Here is a 16408-nt window from a genome sequence, read left to right as displayed (position 1 = left end):
ATATTTCTTTGCAGATTTTCCCCACTTCCTCGTTACAGCCTGGTTCGCTACTGTGTGGTTCACGTCAGCGCTGACCAAAGCAATCGATTATTATTTGCCTGTCTGTAGGCCTTCCCGCTGCAGTGCTAAGATTTTTTTTTCTTGTCCTGCGTCACATTATTTCCAGCTTCTTACCTATATGTGCCAATAACGGTGAAAGATAGAGCTGGTATACCCGCTGGCTGCTCGGCAGGAGTTACCGAGATAACTCCTACAGTACACTTTCGCTCTTCCAAAGTCTTCTCATATCTGGATCTTACCCAAGATCGCTCCACAGCTCAAATCTTCATGCATGTTGTGAGCAGAACCCGACGAAAACAGCCTGTCTGTATGCAAATCATACTGTGGGCCTATTACTGTGTCTGCTAAAAAGTCGCACGAGTGAAAGCGTTAAAATGACATGAAAAATAATGAAGATTCATAACAGAAGTAACTAAAAGGGGAACGAAACCGAAGTCTGTTTACTCGGTTTCGATTATTTAATTATATGCACATTTCGTACATTTAGAAACGCACAATGTCCTTTACATTTTCGGAGATTGTTATGGTTAACTCTTTTGTGAAGTCTCTGCTGAATGTACCCAAGATGCATACAGGCTGTGTCACCAGCGTTATAAGGCTTTCAGCTCGCATTTTGGCCGCTTGCTGGAGGATCGAGAAGCGCCTCGGTTGTGGTTTTCAGAGGAGACTCCAGTTTCTATTTAAACCTTCAGACCCCTTCCGCGCGTAAGCACGCACACACCAATAAAATCCTATAAGCAAACATCCTTAGTTTTCAGACCAAAGCAGTGAAAAGCCCACGACCATTTTCTACATGAAGGATGCAGGAATGCCCTAATAAGATCAATAGCCTATAGAGCAGGCATGGACCTTTTACAAAGGTTTAGGGCAGCCGGCTGTGGCCTGAGGACCTTTGACATACATTGCAAATTAATTGGGCACTGTACAGAGAGGAAGGTGGGATTCCAGTTAATTAGTCGAGAAATGAATAAAACTGAACATTATATGATTTGTCTCCGAGCCCTGGTTTGTTAGTGGGGATTTGGGGGAGATCAGCTTTTGTGAACCACAAATTGGATGTGAGTAGCGTGGTGCCGATTTACAGTGTCGTTTTGTGAACTGGCGACAGCTTCAGTCCATGGGAAAAACTTAAAGGAGACCCGCGTTATCACAGGACCTCATTATCTCATGTCTGTAGCCATCTTTCAGGAACAATCGCTAATCAACAACGGCACACACAATTCTCCGGAGCCTCCAGCCACAAATTGACGAGCGTACACAGATTTACAAGGCACGGTCACCTTTCTGGAATGTTTGTTTTTTAGGGAAGTTGTACATGAAAGACATGAAGATTGGGAAGAAACTGTATGGAGCCACCCACCGCAGACTGACTCGAAGCAACTGTGGGCAAAGAAAAAGTTAAAAGCAAAGAAAGGTTACCGAACCGTAAAGAAAAGTAAAGAAACCGAACTGCAATCTGCCACTCGAGTTTGTAATGTGGCTCTGGGATTTAGGTTTATTAACGCGCATTACAAAAACTTTTGATTCCACAGATTGTGTAAACTACGAGAAAATAAAATGAAACGGTTTTTACCACCCGAGACAAAAGAGATGTCCACCCTAGGCTCTCTGAGCAGATAGAATGTCTTGTGACTAAAATAATGACGCTTCAACATGGTATTGTCAGTCGGGGTTTTACTTGACTTAGACTGTGCAAAATCAAGTGGGCTCAGGAATCGGTTTTAATCGGTCTCAGTCCTGCTTGAAAACAAATACGGTTCTCCCAGAGATGTTGCAGCGTACACAGCAGTGAAAATAGTTAAGAAAATGTTCATTCTGACCGTTTGGTTTACTGTTTTCCGCAGCTCTATGCGTTTAGCAACTGCCAGTGGTAGGGAGATGATCTCAACACAATCTGGCAAATTATTGCTCCTGAAAATGTCGATTCTCAGTCAAACCTGCCGTGATGGCATGGTAAGTATCTGATAGCCTCCTACATAGTGGCTAACATAATATAGTGACACAGACCTATATTGATAGATGAGAGCCCATGGCCGATGACGCATGCCATACGCCTACTGAGAAAAAAATAAAACAAAAAAAATCACACCGGAGCTTTGCAAAAGAAACTGCAGCTCTATATGGTCTGTCACTTCTCTCCGACTTGTTATAAAAGTGAAGGTGATTTTATTCAAAAGTGTGCCGGGGTGGAGACATGCTAATCCAGGAGAGGAAGTTCGAAACTAAGTCAAATGTCTAATTCCAGAGAAGCGAGGGAAAGCTTCATGTTCGATGAGTTGAAAGTTATTTCCCCGTCTGGCCCCCTACGTGGGTAGAGCGTTTATCCAGTTAGGTTTTCCTTTTTAACTCCCCATATATGTCCTTGTTGAGTAGTACAATGGCGCATCGTGTGTTTGCGGGTTCCTTTAATTTCCCCCCGTTTGTTTTTCTGTCGTCTTTTGTGTGTGTGTGTGCGTTCGCATTAGGCACAGTTGTTTCAGGTCTCCGTCCAGAGCTTGGCAAGGTTCGCTTTCTCCTGGTCTTTGTGTTCGGAATCATTATAAGGCACTTCAGTTGAGTCTAGGTAATATGAATGGAGCCAGCCCGAGCTCTCATTTCCGCTGCATTGCTTGTTATAAATTCTACGGTACAATGAATGGGAAATAATATGGCTTTATGTTCATGAAAGTTTCAGGCCCTGTGACAACAAAGCACACTTCACCTTTTCAGTCCGGAAAACAAATTCTTAATACGATTTGAGTGTCTTACCATAACAATATACGTTGAACGGCATATCCATTAAAAAAAACTTAAAAACGTTGGATTTCTTAATGAAAACAAGGGGAAACAATTCAGCCCACCAAACAACTATTCACTCAGAATGGAAAAAAAAAACAACAACATTTAAGGTTAATTGACGTCCGATTTTAATTACTCTGGTTAAATAAATTTTCCCGTAAAAACCTTAGAGCTTCCCTGTTAATTGAAAATGCATTGATGAAAACTATCAGGTTTACGCAAGACGAAGAAACGGTTCTCCCGTTTTTTTGCCCCATGTGGAGTTAAGTACAACAAGATGGGCTTAAGGTGAGTCTGGAAACAAACCCCTTACATACAATTTTAATATGTTCTGTTGTTTTGTTTTGTAATGACTATTAATTGCGTTAGAATAACGTTGCTGTCTGTCTGTGTCATAAAACTTGATTCAGGTCTGAATGCTATCTGGCCAGCTTGTTTCCACAAAATGCTGCCGTGCCTTTAAATTTTCTTTTACATGCTATAAATGTCAAAAAATAATTCTAACTCTCCGCTAAGTTGTGTAAGTGGCTGCGTGAATGTCCTACCCTTGGGGTGTAAGAAGGAACTCCTTGAAGGGTTATGTTTGATTTTAATGACGGTTTGTAGGGAATCCGGGTGAATTAAATAGTGCGATTTTATGTCATTGGTGTTAAGATTGGAGAATTATAATAAGGGATTAAGAAACCCTTGACCTGAACAAATGTGCTCCAGGAGAGGCTAAATGTACACAAAAGTAGAGCAATTGTATTATTTATACAGAGGCGTATTACTTAATTTCCGTACTTTTGCTTTATTTCGCTTAAATGCGTTTTTAATACCTTAGGCTCTGTTCTCAGACATAGGTCTGTGTTGGGTAAATCTATAGCCCAAAATTATTTTATATCCAAACAACCGTGTTACTGCTACTCATAAAAGTAATAATTGTGTATGTCGAGTTTTGTATTTTTAATTTTGTATTACAAAGCATAACTCTATTTGTTCAGGTTGTTCTGCACACTGTAGATTTTGGTGGAATGGTAACTTTAAATTCTTTTCTAAACGACGCTGGGTTCGCCGCAGCAGTAAGAAAAAATATCATCTTCATGTCCAAATAATAAACGTTTGCTTCCGCTCCAGTTTTATAAAAATCAATCAAATTCAGTTCAAGATATTCTTAAGAATAATTCCTCCCTAAAACGCATACAGCGCTTAACAGCTTTGAAAAGAATACATAAGAAACATATGCACCAGAGGTGTGAGTGATTGCATATATATATATATGAGTACTTGTCAGGAAAATAAGCAGCTGTTTGCTTTACTTTACTGCCCCCGACACGTTTACTTAACCAAACACATAAAATGACAGACGTCCTGTGATCAATGTTCGTCTACGTATGTTTTCGCTGCTTCTGCAGAATGAGTCAATTGGCAGTTCATTTGCAGAAAACAATAAAAGATTTCGCTTCAGGTAAGGGGCGCTCGCCGAGTTGGTAAAACATGTCAAGGAGATTTACACCTGTACTGCACTTACAATCGACAGTCTCATAGCCTACAGTGATGCTCCGTGGAGCCGGTCTGTCTGGGATCTACCCGGCTCGAACCTTTAACCTTACATCACACGACATTATCAAAAATGACCATCAACGCACACACATCTGCAAACAAACGTGACGCACAAAGAGATCCTTAGACTTGCGCAGACGCCACCGATCTCGGGAAGGCGCTAACGGCCGCACCAGCGCAAAATGACAGTGGGTTCGCCCGCCCCCTGCCTCCTCCCACAGCTCCTGTTCAGCTAACGCTGAGCGGGTGTTAGGTAAAACCGAAGGAGCCTCTGTTTTGATACACAACGGACTGCACCGTTGCTTTGGTGCGATAGAGTTCAACTTGTGCGCTGCCGCAGTCCCAAATATGTTGAGCTTTTGGTGCTTCGAAAGGCGTCCTGCCCATAGCACAGTCCGATGACCCTTACCAACCAGACGCCCACAGAGTCCTGCACATTTCCAAGCTTCATATACAACAGTTGTGCCTTACCTGTTGCTCAATTCCGACGTAAAAGGTAAATTCCTTCCAGCCATGGGTTGTTGCCATTTATGGAGCTGTTGGAAAAACGTACACTTCACCGCTTATACAGTCGCCCCTCTACAGAGTAAACAGAAGAGATCCCGACGACCCCGCCACGGCCTAACAAGCTTCGGAGACTGACTCCATTAAGCGAGACCCAACCGGTTCCGGGTCACTTGTCACAGGAGAGCCTGAAGAGGCGGCATTATTTCTTAACTAGCACCTTTTATTTTAGGGGTTTTTAAGCTTGGGAGGCAAAACAGTTTTTTTTGTAAAAACGTGGATAATGGTGATGACAGACCGCTATCCACCTCCCCCAACCCCAGTTCATTTTCCACTTGGCGGAGGACACAACTAAATCCTATTAACAAGCGCGTTTTATATTGCGAGTGCGAGCTGCGTGGTGAAAAATGTATGGTATCATATCAGCTCATATTAGGAGACACGTTTAACTGGATAAGAAAGCATATACGCCCAGCCCAATAGATAAAATCAGCCGTGAAAGCATTCTGACCTGAATAATAACGCAGGAAGAGTCTATATTGTTAAAAATGTTACTCCACACATAATAGTGGTAGCTTATGTTCAAACAAAGACACTTCTGTGGTATAATATAGGACAGTAACAACATTATGTTTGTCTAACGCATTGTATATTGACAGCCTTATCCTAAGAAAAACATACCATATTGTTTCATAAACAAGATTGCGTTTGTCGCCATTTCAACACCTGATTAGAAACTGCATATGTTTATGCTAAAACAGGCTGGTATTTTGTAAACACGTCTGAGTTAAGAAAGCCTATGCTGATGTTTATTGATTTTAACACAGATTTCTTGCTACTGTTTAAACGCCTTGTCAGTAGAATCACCTAATATTCTATCCTATACTTAAACGACATTAACTTTATCGATGAATTTACATTTAAGAAAACACTGTAAAGGTAGGTCTATCAAGTATGATTCATATACTTAGAAACACAAAGGCCAGGAGTTTCTGAATGAAAAACGAAATACTAATAAAATATTAGGAATCAACATTTTTGCGATTTTAAGCAGCCATGTCATTCCCCTACCATTATGCATATCTTTATCAATGATATATAATTATAGTGATCAGTTATTAATGCTGTGTGTTCGAGGTGAACAGAGTGTGTCTCGATCATGCTTTTGCTATGTAAACCTTTGTTTTATTTAGAAATCCATACTTCAGATCTAATTTTGCAAGGGGGGTATCTGTCTGTCTTTAAATCGTACAGATTGATCGTGTACGTGTAGTATACACAATGCATATGATGACTTCAGAAGCACAGGGTAGGAACCTAAATCCCTGTAAGACTCCCAAAGCAGTTTGGCTCCGCACTAATATAGGCTGTGCTGTGAAAGGTATTTTACTTTACCTTCATATGTACTATTGACTCCGTTCTATATCTCGATTAAAAACCTGGACCCACAATCGAGCCTTGCTCTTCTTGGTGATAGCTATGGTAGCCTGTGACCGTTCCCTTGCGGTATTGTATCTGCTCTAAACCTTGACTATCTCCCCCATTGAGCAGCTGTCCTTTAACAATCTAATGTTGTATGTATATATATATATTCCATAAATGCTGTAATGAGCATTTAGAGTCGAGTGGGGAGCTGCGCATGCGCTCGGGCTGTGATATGACTGTTTTTTCCACTTCCCAGGCTGAAAACGAGAAAGATAGCCTTTCCGCGTCAGCGCTTTCATTGTGAGTGGCTTACACCTTGTTCCTTTATATTGACGTTATTCTAAATTATATAACGTCATTCGAAGTATGGTGGGGGGCATAATACTATTTATTATGTTTTTAAGCAGAAATACTCATTGAAACTCAGGTTGCTCGCCAGTCTTTCAGAGAATATTACAAAGCAGAAACAAATCTGAAACGCTGTCAAAAGTAAGTACACGGACTCAGAATATCCAAGAAGTAAACACAAACAAAATATACAATTTAATAAAAGATCACATCCGAAAGCAATATAATATTGACTCGAGACTTTAAAGGGACGGATCGATAAAGTAAGGTGTGTGTTCATTTACAAATTAGTATACAGCACGAAACGTGGGAAATGTCACAGCAGTGAAGGTAATAGTTTTTGTATTATGTCTTGGCTGTCTCACAGTATAGCTACATTAAAAATCTTATCATTAGTGCAACGACAAAACGCCCTCAACGCTTTACTGTTTAAATGATTTAATTTTTTAACAAGTTTTTCACAATGGGCTGGTAAAAGACTATTTCCGAATCTAACATAAATGCGGGTAAACCGAGATTATTGTTATTGAAAATGTAAAGATCAATTTTACAGCAGCCGTTTTCCACAGCATGCATCAATGTATTCTCATGTTGTAGCCTAGGAGTCGCGACTGTCTAATGTCATAAAACCTTACACGTCGTTGATAAAACCACAAAACTGAAAAAAAGAAGGTGAGTGTCATGTATTTTTTGTCTGAAATGAAAATCCACGTACATTTTCATTCCAAATCTTCATTTTCCCCTAAAAATGTCATAACAGATTGCGTGTATACAACCTTCATTAAGGGGTAGGAAACTGAGACAAAATATAACAGATATCCAGCAACCGGCGCAAGACAGTACAGACCCCGGACAGGACGCCAGGGCACATACTCACACCGGGGGGGGAATCAGTTTTTCCAGAATCCAATGTATTTAGACTTATGAGAACCCGAAGCGAACATGGGGAGAACATGCAAACTCCACACAGCACATCAGGTCCGGAATGGAACCCAGTGCCCTATCTCTGTGAGCCAGTAAGGCTCACCACTTCTCCACAGTGCTGCTATCACTCCACAGCAGAACCGGGCGGAGCGGTGGCTCTGTGGCTAAGGATCTGCGCCTGTGACTGGAAGGTTGCCGGTTCAAATCCCGTGGCCGGCAGAGGAATCCTACTCCGTTGGGCCCCTGAGCAAGGCCCTTAACCCTAACTGCTCCAGGGGCGCCGTACAATGGCAGACCCTGCGCTCTGACCCCAAGCTTCTCTCCCTGTCTGTGTCTCCATGGAGAAAAGCTGGGGTATGCGAAAAGACGCGTTCCTAATGCAAGAAATTGTATAGGGCTAATAAAGAAATATTATTATATTATAAAGAACCGCGAACCTGCCTCGGCAGCAGGAGAGGGGGTGTGTACTGTGTATAGGCTCCTATATAATGATAATTCCTTGCGCGATTCTCCTTCGCTCTGTGCTCTCAGTGCACGGATCAGTGTCTTAAGTGGTGCAGTAATTCCCCCCGGAGAACTACCCGCAATCCTCGAAGAGTTCCAGTTGTGTACTCCTTCAACACTGACACGGCGCTACGAGCCCTGTCATCGGTAATAAATAAAATAGAGAATGACAAAAAAAAAACCTACAAGCCGTAAATGGGGACGTAAATAACAGGATGTCATCCCCATTTTGTAAGGTCAGTGCTGTACTGATTTTGGAAGGCAGCGCTGTATCCCATGATAAACACAGGTGTAGCTCTTTCATAGCCCAGAGATTTCCTCATGGCGACCGCTCACATGTTGGTGAAACGTCAAATCGCGTTGGCACCACTCTGCTCTCCACCACTAGTCAGCTCACAAAAGCAACCAAACCCCTTCGCTAGTGTTACTCAGGCTTTACTGATTCTTAAAGGCTGGATTTAATACGAGTCTTTTATTACGCCATGTTATACAACTTATTGGTCAGCTGCGGGAGAGTCTGACTGTGGACAGCTCTGCATTAGACATCCATTATCACATCTGTCTGGACCATATGCCACGGATAATTGAGAATAATGTGCTTCTATTAAAACTTTTTCCTATTTCATGTAATCCAATTGCCCTCTTCTGTGCCACAAGTTGGTTTACATCTTTCTTTACATATCTTTTCGTTATCATTTATTTGTACATTGGTCCTCATGATTCAGAGAAGTGTAGCACAGTGCTTAACAGCACTTACTGTATATTACATCAGTTAGACAAAGAAGAAACTGTTTGAATTCTGATATATCCTCCCTGTGTTCATCACAGATTATGGTTAAAACACCACAGTGACCGATTTTTATGTCGGTAGTACACATTTCGTTGTGAAAGGCTAGGTGAATTTCGTCCAGTCTCCTCTTTTATCGCTTTCTGGCGTTATTTGCAAAACCCTTCAGTAACAGCGCACAGAACACGGGATTATAATTTTGAGCTATTAATGTGTGTGTTTGTAATATTTTAGTGGCGCTGTTCTGCAGTAATGTGAGAAAAGTTGTCTATTTGGAAGATTTTGAAGTTTCGAAATTTTTAGGTTTTAAGACCTTGGCTTAAAATGGGAACAATTCCACGATACATTTCAATAGAATCTAAGTAAAGATTAAGAACATAACAAGATGACATATCACCATTTGAAATTGTTGTGAAGCTAAAGAAGAAGCCCGTTAGATAGGTTCAAAGAAAACATCTCGAAAATGTTGTTGTTATACTACAATAATATTAGTGCAGTAATAATAAACTTGTTTTGATTACATCATTAAGTACTTTAACTGTAATTGATATTTTCTGTTTTCACGTTTGCAAGAGAGGTGCTTACATTTGCATTTATGAATAATTCATCTTAGGAGTTCTAAAGGGTCGGTGTGTGATTCCAGAAGTCGAGGTATAAACTTAATGGGTTTATAACACGATTACTCTCGAAATCTACGTATTTGTGTATATTATTATTGGAAGAAGTATTTCTTATTTCTTAAAAACAGTCAGTCGTGAAAGACTGATTTGTAAATCAGATCTTTGCATAGCGGAAAAGAAAAAGGCCTTCATGTTTAACTACTGTTGTCAGGTAGGAGGTTTTTCTGGTGGGTAAAACTTCAGCTTTCATATATTCTTGATGGCACAAAATGCGAAAAACAAAATCATGGCTCAGCTAAACTGAACACGAACTGCGATTGATTGAGGATCTTAGCGCTTTCCCATTTACGAAATTAATAAAAGGCTGCGGGCAAGATAATAGTATAGGAGGAAACTGCTGGGATCAGCAGTCTTGACAACAAGCCCCAATTTCTTGTTTTCGCGGCTAGACCTTGGATGAGAGAGTTAAAGGCCAAGGCAGACAGTGGTGCCGAGCCCGAAACTGCATCTGTGACAAATGCAAGATTAATGAGGAATCTCTAAATTGAATTTGGACCTCTATAGCTCATAAACCTTTTCAACAAGTTGGGAAGCGACATCTGTAGGTCGACAAACCTGGTCTAAATGAAGGTAAAACGTATTAATTTGTTTGTTTGATAAAATGAAGGCTGACTTCCTAATCCAGTGACGTGACGCAAAATACTTTGCATTTATGTTCAACCAAAATCTGTTTTCGTTGCAATTATCCATTGACTAATTGAAAGTTAATATTCAACGTGTTTAATGAGTGCAGCTGAAAACATGAAAGCTACACGGAAACTAATGGAATCCATAGGCCTTATAAGTCATAAAAAAGCAACTTTGCATGTGGGAAAAAAAAGAAAATGTATAAAAAACGTGTACATAAAACAATGTCAGAAGGGGCCGGTGCAAGTCTTTCATTATGCGACTGAAGATAATCGTGAAAAAAGCCTTTTCTTCTGCATCTACATAAATCAAACTTGTCGAGATACAGATGAAAAGATTTCAATAATTACGTAGTAAGTAAGATGCATAAACCAAAGGTAAAACATGTAGCTCACCAGACAGCGACTATCTCCAACTGTATATCGAATTTCATTTACAAACAGCACGAGTGTCTCTGCAATACTTCTACTTACAACGCGATGTGAATGTAATTCAGCCAAAAAGGTTTGTCATAGCGTTAGTAATAGTTCTAGTAGTAAAATAACAATAGATTTAAACAAAAGTCTGTTTCTGAAAAGACAAAGCCAGCTTTTTTTTTAAGTTCGGCTTTTCCACATAAGCATTTAGATGCAGCTTTGAAACTACATATTACTAGAAGGATTTCGTGAGTTCATGTTTTGGAGCACTCCAAAGACCATAAACGTAAACGGTTTATGAGGTATTTTGGAAGACTTGACCCGAATTAAACACTGTGAAATCGAATCTAAAATAGCATAGAAAGCTCTAGAAATTTGTAAGTATTGATAAAAAGAGACAGTAGTGGTTAAGGGTAAACATGTATTTTAAAACCTATCCAATAGATTTTAAGAGTCCATTTCCACAATTGTAATAAGGTACTATAATACAGAATTTATAATAAGTTGCGCATATCGTAAAACCATAATAAATGTGGTTAAATGTTATCTTAGAAGTTTATTTTTTAATTCGAAAAAATATTTCTAACTTTATAAGCTCGGAGGTCATCACAGAAAAGTAAACAAGGTCCAGTATCTTCAACTTAACCATATTTTTTAGTAAAATAGATGATCAGCTAATGTTGATCACGTTCTTAGAACTCTTAAAGGGAATGTTATTATTGTGTTTAATGCGTGACATTTGTTTTAAAGTTAGGTTATCATTCCGGGTTTTATCATCACAGGGGTTCGTCCAAATCTGTCTTCTAAACGTAAAAGAAAAACTGAGAAAATGTTAATTTCATTATTCAAACTTGTGATTGTCTCCAGAGAAAACATTCTCGGAAAACAGAGAAAAAAGTTGAATTTATAATGTCTTACCACACATCAGCAATAATAAAAGGAGCGGACTTCAATTTTGGGGGCAATGAAGGATGATTGTCTTTCCTGTCTCAGTTCTGTGTCCAGGAACTGACAGAATATGTTGATTTAACGATTGTACTTTTGAACTAAACCCATTTTTAATTGAAAAAACATGATTCTAAAGAAGAAAGTGAAAGAATCTCCGATCTTCCTTTACCATAAAAAGTGTCATTTTAAAACAGCTCGTTGACGGTAAAACAGCTGCCTCAAAAACCTGATACCACGAACACGACTCCTTTTAATTATAAGAAATTGAATAAATAATATTAATTATCTCAGTTATTGCTGGTGGTTCTGCTTCACTGCACATTCATCCATCTTTATGGTGCTTAGAAATCGAGTTTTAAAAATAAAACTTTTACATTCTAATAGTTGAGAGGAACGAGTAATGACTTGATATATAAGGCGGAATTCATAATTTAATAACTAAATAAGATATTCATTGAAAGCTAGACAGGTTTTGATATTTAAAAACCCATCATAGTGTACTTACACCAAGATTTTTAACAAATTAGTTTTAATCTGAAATTGCAGTCCTGTTTCAGAGTGTTGCAAGCTGAAAAACTGTACCCCTTTCTTTCAGTGCTTTTTTCTTTAAATTAATTAAAAACTTTTATGCTGAATCCCTAAACTAGGATAGTCCACCAATTGGATTCAGTTGCCACTGTCAAGTAAGATAAGGAACTTATATTTGTGACCAACCACTAAGTGTCTTTACGTATTTGGTACGTGATCAGGCATTGCCAATATAGTTTATGTATAAAAGCTTTAACTACTGAACGCTTCCAATACGAATATCTACAGTGTTAATCCAAAGAAAAAAAAACTAAGAAGAGTTAAAACGTTAAATGACGTAAATATATGGGAAACACAGACTCGATTGCCTAACAGCAGTGTTTAACTGTGATTCTGTAAACACTGCTGTTTAGTCTGGGATTTTTAACTTGTTTGTAAATAGTATTTAAAATCCCTTATTCCGCGTGTTACTCCAGGGATAAAGTACCAAACTACCATTTAGTAATAAATTAATGCTGACCACCGAGAGTGGGAGTACTCATCCGTATACCAAATGACCCACGCTTGAAGTTTCAAAGGACGCGCTAAAGGCAACTGACGTATTCAATCAACATATTAGGATACCTGTACAACATTACCGGACTACAATGAACACAATTCTGTTTTATCCGTTTTGAATAACTTCTGTTCTGGCAGTCATTAAGAAACTCTGCTCCATAACCCACCTACACGTGTTTTCAATGTAGCCCTGCGCTTGTGGACAGACAAGGACAACATAGTTCCCCTTTTGAAACGGGGAAAGAAGAGCTAGCGCAAAATGCGTTTTTTCCTCACACTTCAAGAACATACGTAAATGTGTTTTTGTGGTGATGCCTAGTTTTGTTGTCTCTTTTTGGTCGCAAAATAGAGTGAAATTCCTATGACCATTTATATAAATGATGTGATATCGTGCCTCATTAAAAATTGAACACCATTTAGAGTCGTGGCAACAGCACGTTCTTTTGTATGTGTCTAGATACAACATATTTACACAAATATGACACAGACTCCGCCTCTCGCAGAATCAAGACATCTTAATTTTACTGTATTACTTTCTGATGCGTTCCCCATTTCTCTTATTTTGCTATCATTTCGTAAAGGACACCAAGAATCGTCAAACCACGGGTTCTTCGTCATCCCAGGACTAAAGAGCAGTTTCTCCTGAGCGAAGCCTTTCGGTAGTTACCGACAGGCTCTTGTTTATTTGGAGGGATCACTTCAGTCTTTCAGTAAAGAAGCAAGAACCCGCGTCTCTCCACTGGTAGATAAGACATGGCTGTCAGCAGCTGCACACCCTTCAAAGCTGATAAAGTAACTTTAAGCAGTGCCTGTCTGGAGCGCATGTTGGAGTTTTGGATACCTTACCACACGTCAACACACGTCATCTTCTAAAGAAGCTCCCTATGTCCAGTGCTCTCTGCGCGATCGCCTGTTCTGGTAGACACTGGCAGAAGGGCCTTATCAGCCTATTGGCCACGTCCTTAACCTTGGTAAACACAATTAACAGGATTACGGACGACTTCATTAGGTCATTACACGGCCACGGTCTTAATCCTTCAAGAGGTCAATAAACACTAGCACAATGCATTTCACGACGTCTAGTCTGAAAACTCACAGCAGTTCACTCGTCCTCCCAGGTTATCAAAAAAGAGGAAAAAAAGACAATTTAATAATTTGGACATAAACAGGGAAAGAAGTCATGACAGAAGATGTGTTATCGGTTATGAAATCATCAGCGTCTGAAAATAAGATAAACCCAGTCCCGCTGGTTGAGTATTGTAATTGTACTTGACGCTCGCATATTTTGATCAGTTCACTTCCTAAACAAATGTGTTCAAATTGAGCCAACGCTATCACAAAATTAAAACATTCAAAAACGCTTCATTTTGCGTCTGAGTATCATTCAATATATAGTACAATTTCCACTGTCATACCGCTGTCCCTTTTCACACGCCAAATAAATGGAAACAACTCGAGATTAAAATATTTCCAGACCGATTAATTCACCGCAACACAGTCGAGCCCCCCAGTTGCTAAATTATGAATGAAGAGTGAATGTCTGCGTAGTTGAGTCTTCTTATACGCTTGTTTGTATTAATTGATGACTGTTGGGTAAATATAACTTGAGTTAAAATTGTTTTGTGGTTTTTATTGAGTTCTTATTATCGTTAAAATCTGCGTGGTATTTTAACAGTGACTGCATTATTACTTGTTTAAACGAACAGAGTTGGAATCGTGCTGTTGTTTTCAGAAAATGTCTGAGAATAAGTTATGGTTTATGATCTGCGGTTGTCAATACCTCTACTAGCCTACTCGGTTGCCTAAGAATACAGTCTAATTATTTTAGCCTTATTCCAAACCGCAATCATAAAAACACAAACATTGAGAAATATAATATTTATTCTAAAACTAGAGGAAGCTAGGCCTTCTTATCTCCTATGTTAGCGGTTAGTGTGCCGAAGAGGGCACAGTTTGGCCGAGATTTCCATTTTGGACAAACTGTATTTGAATTTGCGATGGGGGGGGGGGGGAGATTTCTCTCAGTTTTTGCCCGAGAGTAAGAATATGCGATCCTTCGTAAATCTACAGCCGTCCTTTGGGCTGCCATACTTAATGCTAAATCGCAAGAATTGCCCAAAATAGTGAGGGTGGAGGTGGTACACAGCCAGGGTAGTGTCATTCTGCCTCGTCTGCTTTCTGTATCTCCAGATCCGTGGGAGTTGATCACGAGGGAAGCAGGGCTGTTGTTCCAGTGGGTTCGAAGTGTTCGTCCCTGTGGTAACCGTCCGAGCTTGGGGTTTTCGACAAACAATAGTTTTATGCTTAATGTAGTATGTTGTATACATGTCAATAATAACAATAATGGCAAGCATGCACATATCTTAATTATCCTCTCTAGGAGTGACTGTAGAAGCATAATTAATAGTAGCTGTCTGTTACACAAGATTCCAGTGGTTCTTAAAACCGAAAATAGAACAGATTAAGCTTCAATGCTAAAAAGTGTGCATATTAGGAAACTTGGGTATTTTTAATTTAGGATGCAGCCTCATAGCTTCTCCATCTATAGAGCGATCTGGTTATTATTCAGAGTCATACATGCGTGTGAATTAGCCAGGCTCTCGGGAGGTACCGTATGTCTCTATGAAAACCTGCACACCGGGTTGAACCGTTTCTTTTGCGTGAAGGCTGCGCACTGTGCGCGCGTGCGCGTGCAGAGGTAATACCCAGGCCAATTTAAAATCTCCACTCCTCCCCCAGCTCTGCCACCCCTTCACTGCAAAATGCTTTCCCTCTGGTTACCCCCCCCAGAAAAGTTCCAAGTTCCAAGCCGCAATGACAGGACGTGGGAAAAACATGACATAAAGTTTTGATGGCGTGTTTCCCTGCCAGGGTAGCGGTTGTGTACAGGGCCACCACTTAAAACTCTTGTAACGCTGTATTATTCATCGAGATAAAATGTGCAATGATTCAGGCCACGCTAAATAATTAAAATGACAGCATATCCCAATGTCGCTATTACACTCTCAGGCTTGTAAAATAAATAGGTTCCCTTTATCTGTTTGCTGCCTTTCTGCCTATTTGTCGTTGTTTTCTTAATAAATATTTCAAATACAGGGCCATTTGGAACGAAAGGATGTCACTCGACCACAACATTTACTTTCCCTGTGTCCTGTACATACGTTGTCTACACTGTATATTCAACCACAGATGATACGATTTGTGAGATGTTTTCAGGAAACATAAAGGAAGGTTTAGATCTAGGTATAGGATACTCTTTGTCTGGTCATGTTGAACATACAGAACGTATTTACATTTTTTCAAATCTCTTTCAGAGAAAACAGAAATATTGTATTACCATGTTTCATGGCAACAAACAGGACTAGAGCACAGCAAATGGGAACCGTGTTGATAAGAATGGTGTCTTTAATGTTGCTTAACGTATGACTTACATTTCATAAATCAAAGCGCATTCGAGTTCGTTCTTTTACACGTTCTAACAGCTTTTTAAATGTCCGTATACTTGGACGTGAACTATTGGTATATACTTCTCAAATTAATCACATGTGCACAAATGTATAATGTAAGGGAAACTGGAAAGTAAATGTAGGATTCAAGCACAGCAAGTAAGCACGGATTTCTTTTGTAAAACGGGATTCATAGTTTCTATTAGGTAATTCCCTCTATAAGACGTGGACACCAGGGTACAAGATTTTTCAGATACGCCCTAATGACGACAAGACGAGAGGAGCGTATGTATGTCTTTATTACATTTGTAGCCAGCGTTAAACAGGAGCTGC

At 39.7% G+C, this 16408-nt stretch overlaps 1 long non-coding RNA gene across 1 annotated transcript in view; it reads left to right on the top strand.

Moving 5' to 3' along the window:
- The window catches only part of LOC148641750 (uncharacterized), an 81084-nt gene that overhangs the window by 13740 nt on the left and 50936 nt on the right, over nucleotides 1-16408 (top strand). The window lies entirely within an intron of this gene.

Source organism: Lepisosteus platostomus, chromosome 24 (genome assembly GCF_059453375.1).
Source record: "Lepisosteus platostomus isolate fLepPlt1 chromosome 24, fLepPlt1.hap1, whole genome shotgun sequence".
Lineage (NCBI taxonomy): Eukaryota > Metazoa > Chordata > Actinopteri > Semionotiformes > Lepisosteidae > Lepisosteus > Lepisosteus platostomus.
This window is presented reverse-complemented; position numbering and strand designations above follow the sequence as displayed.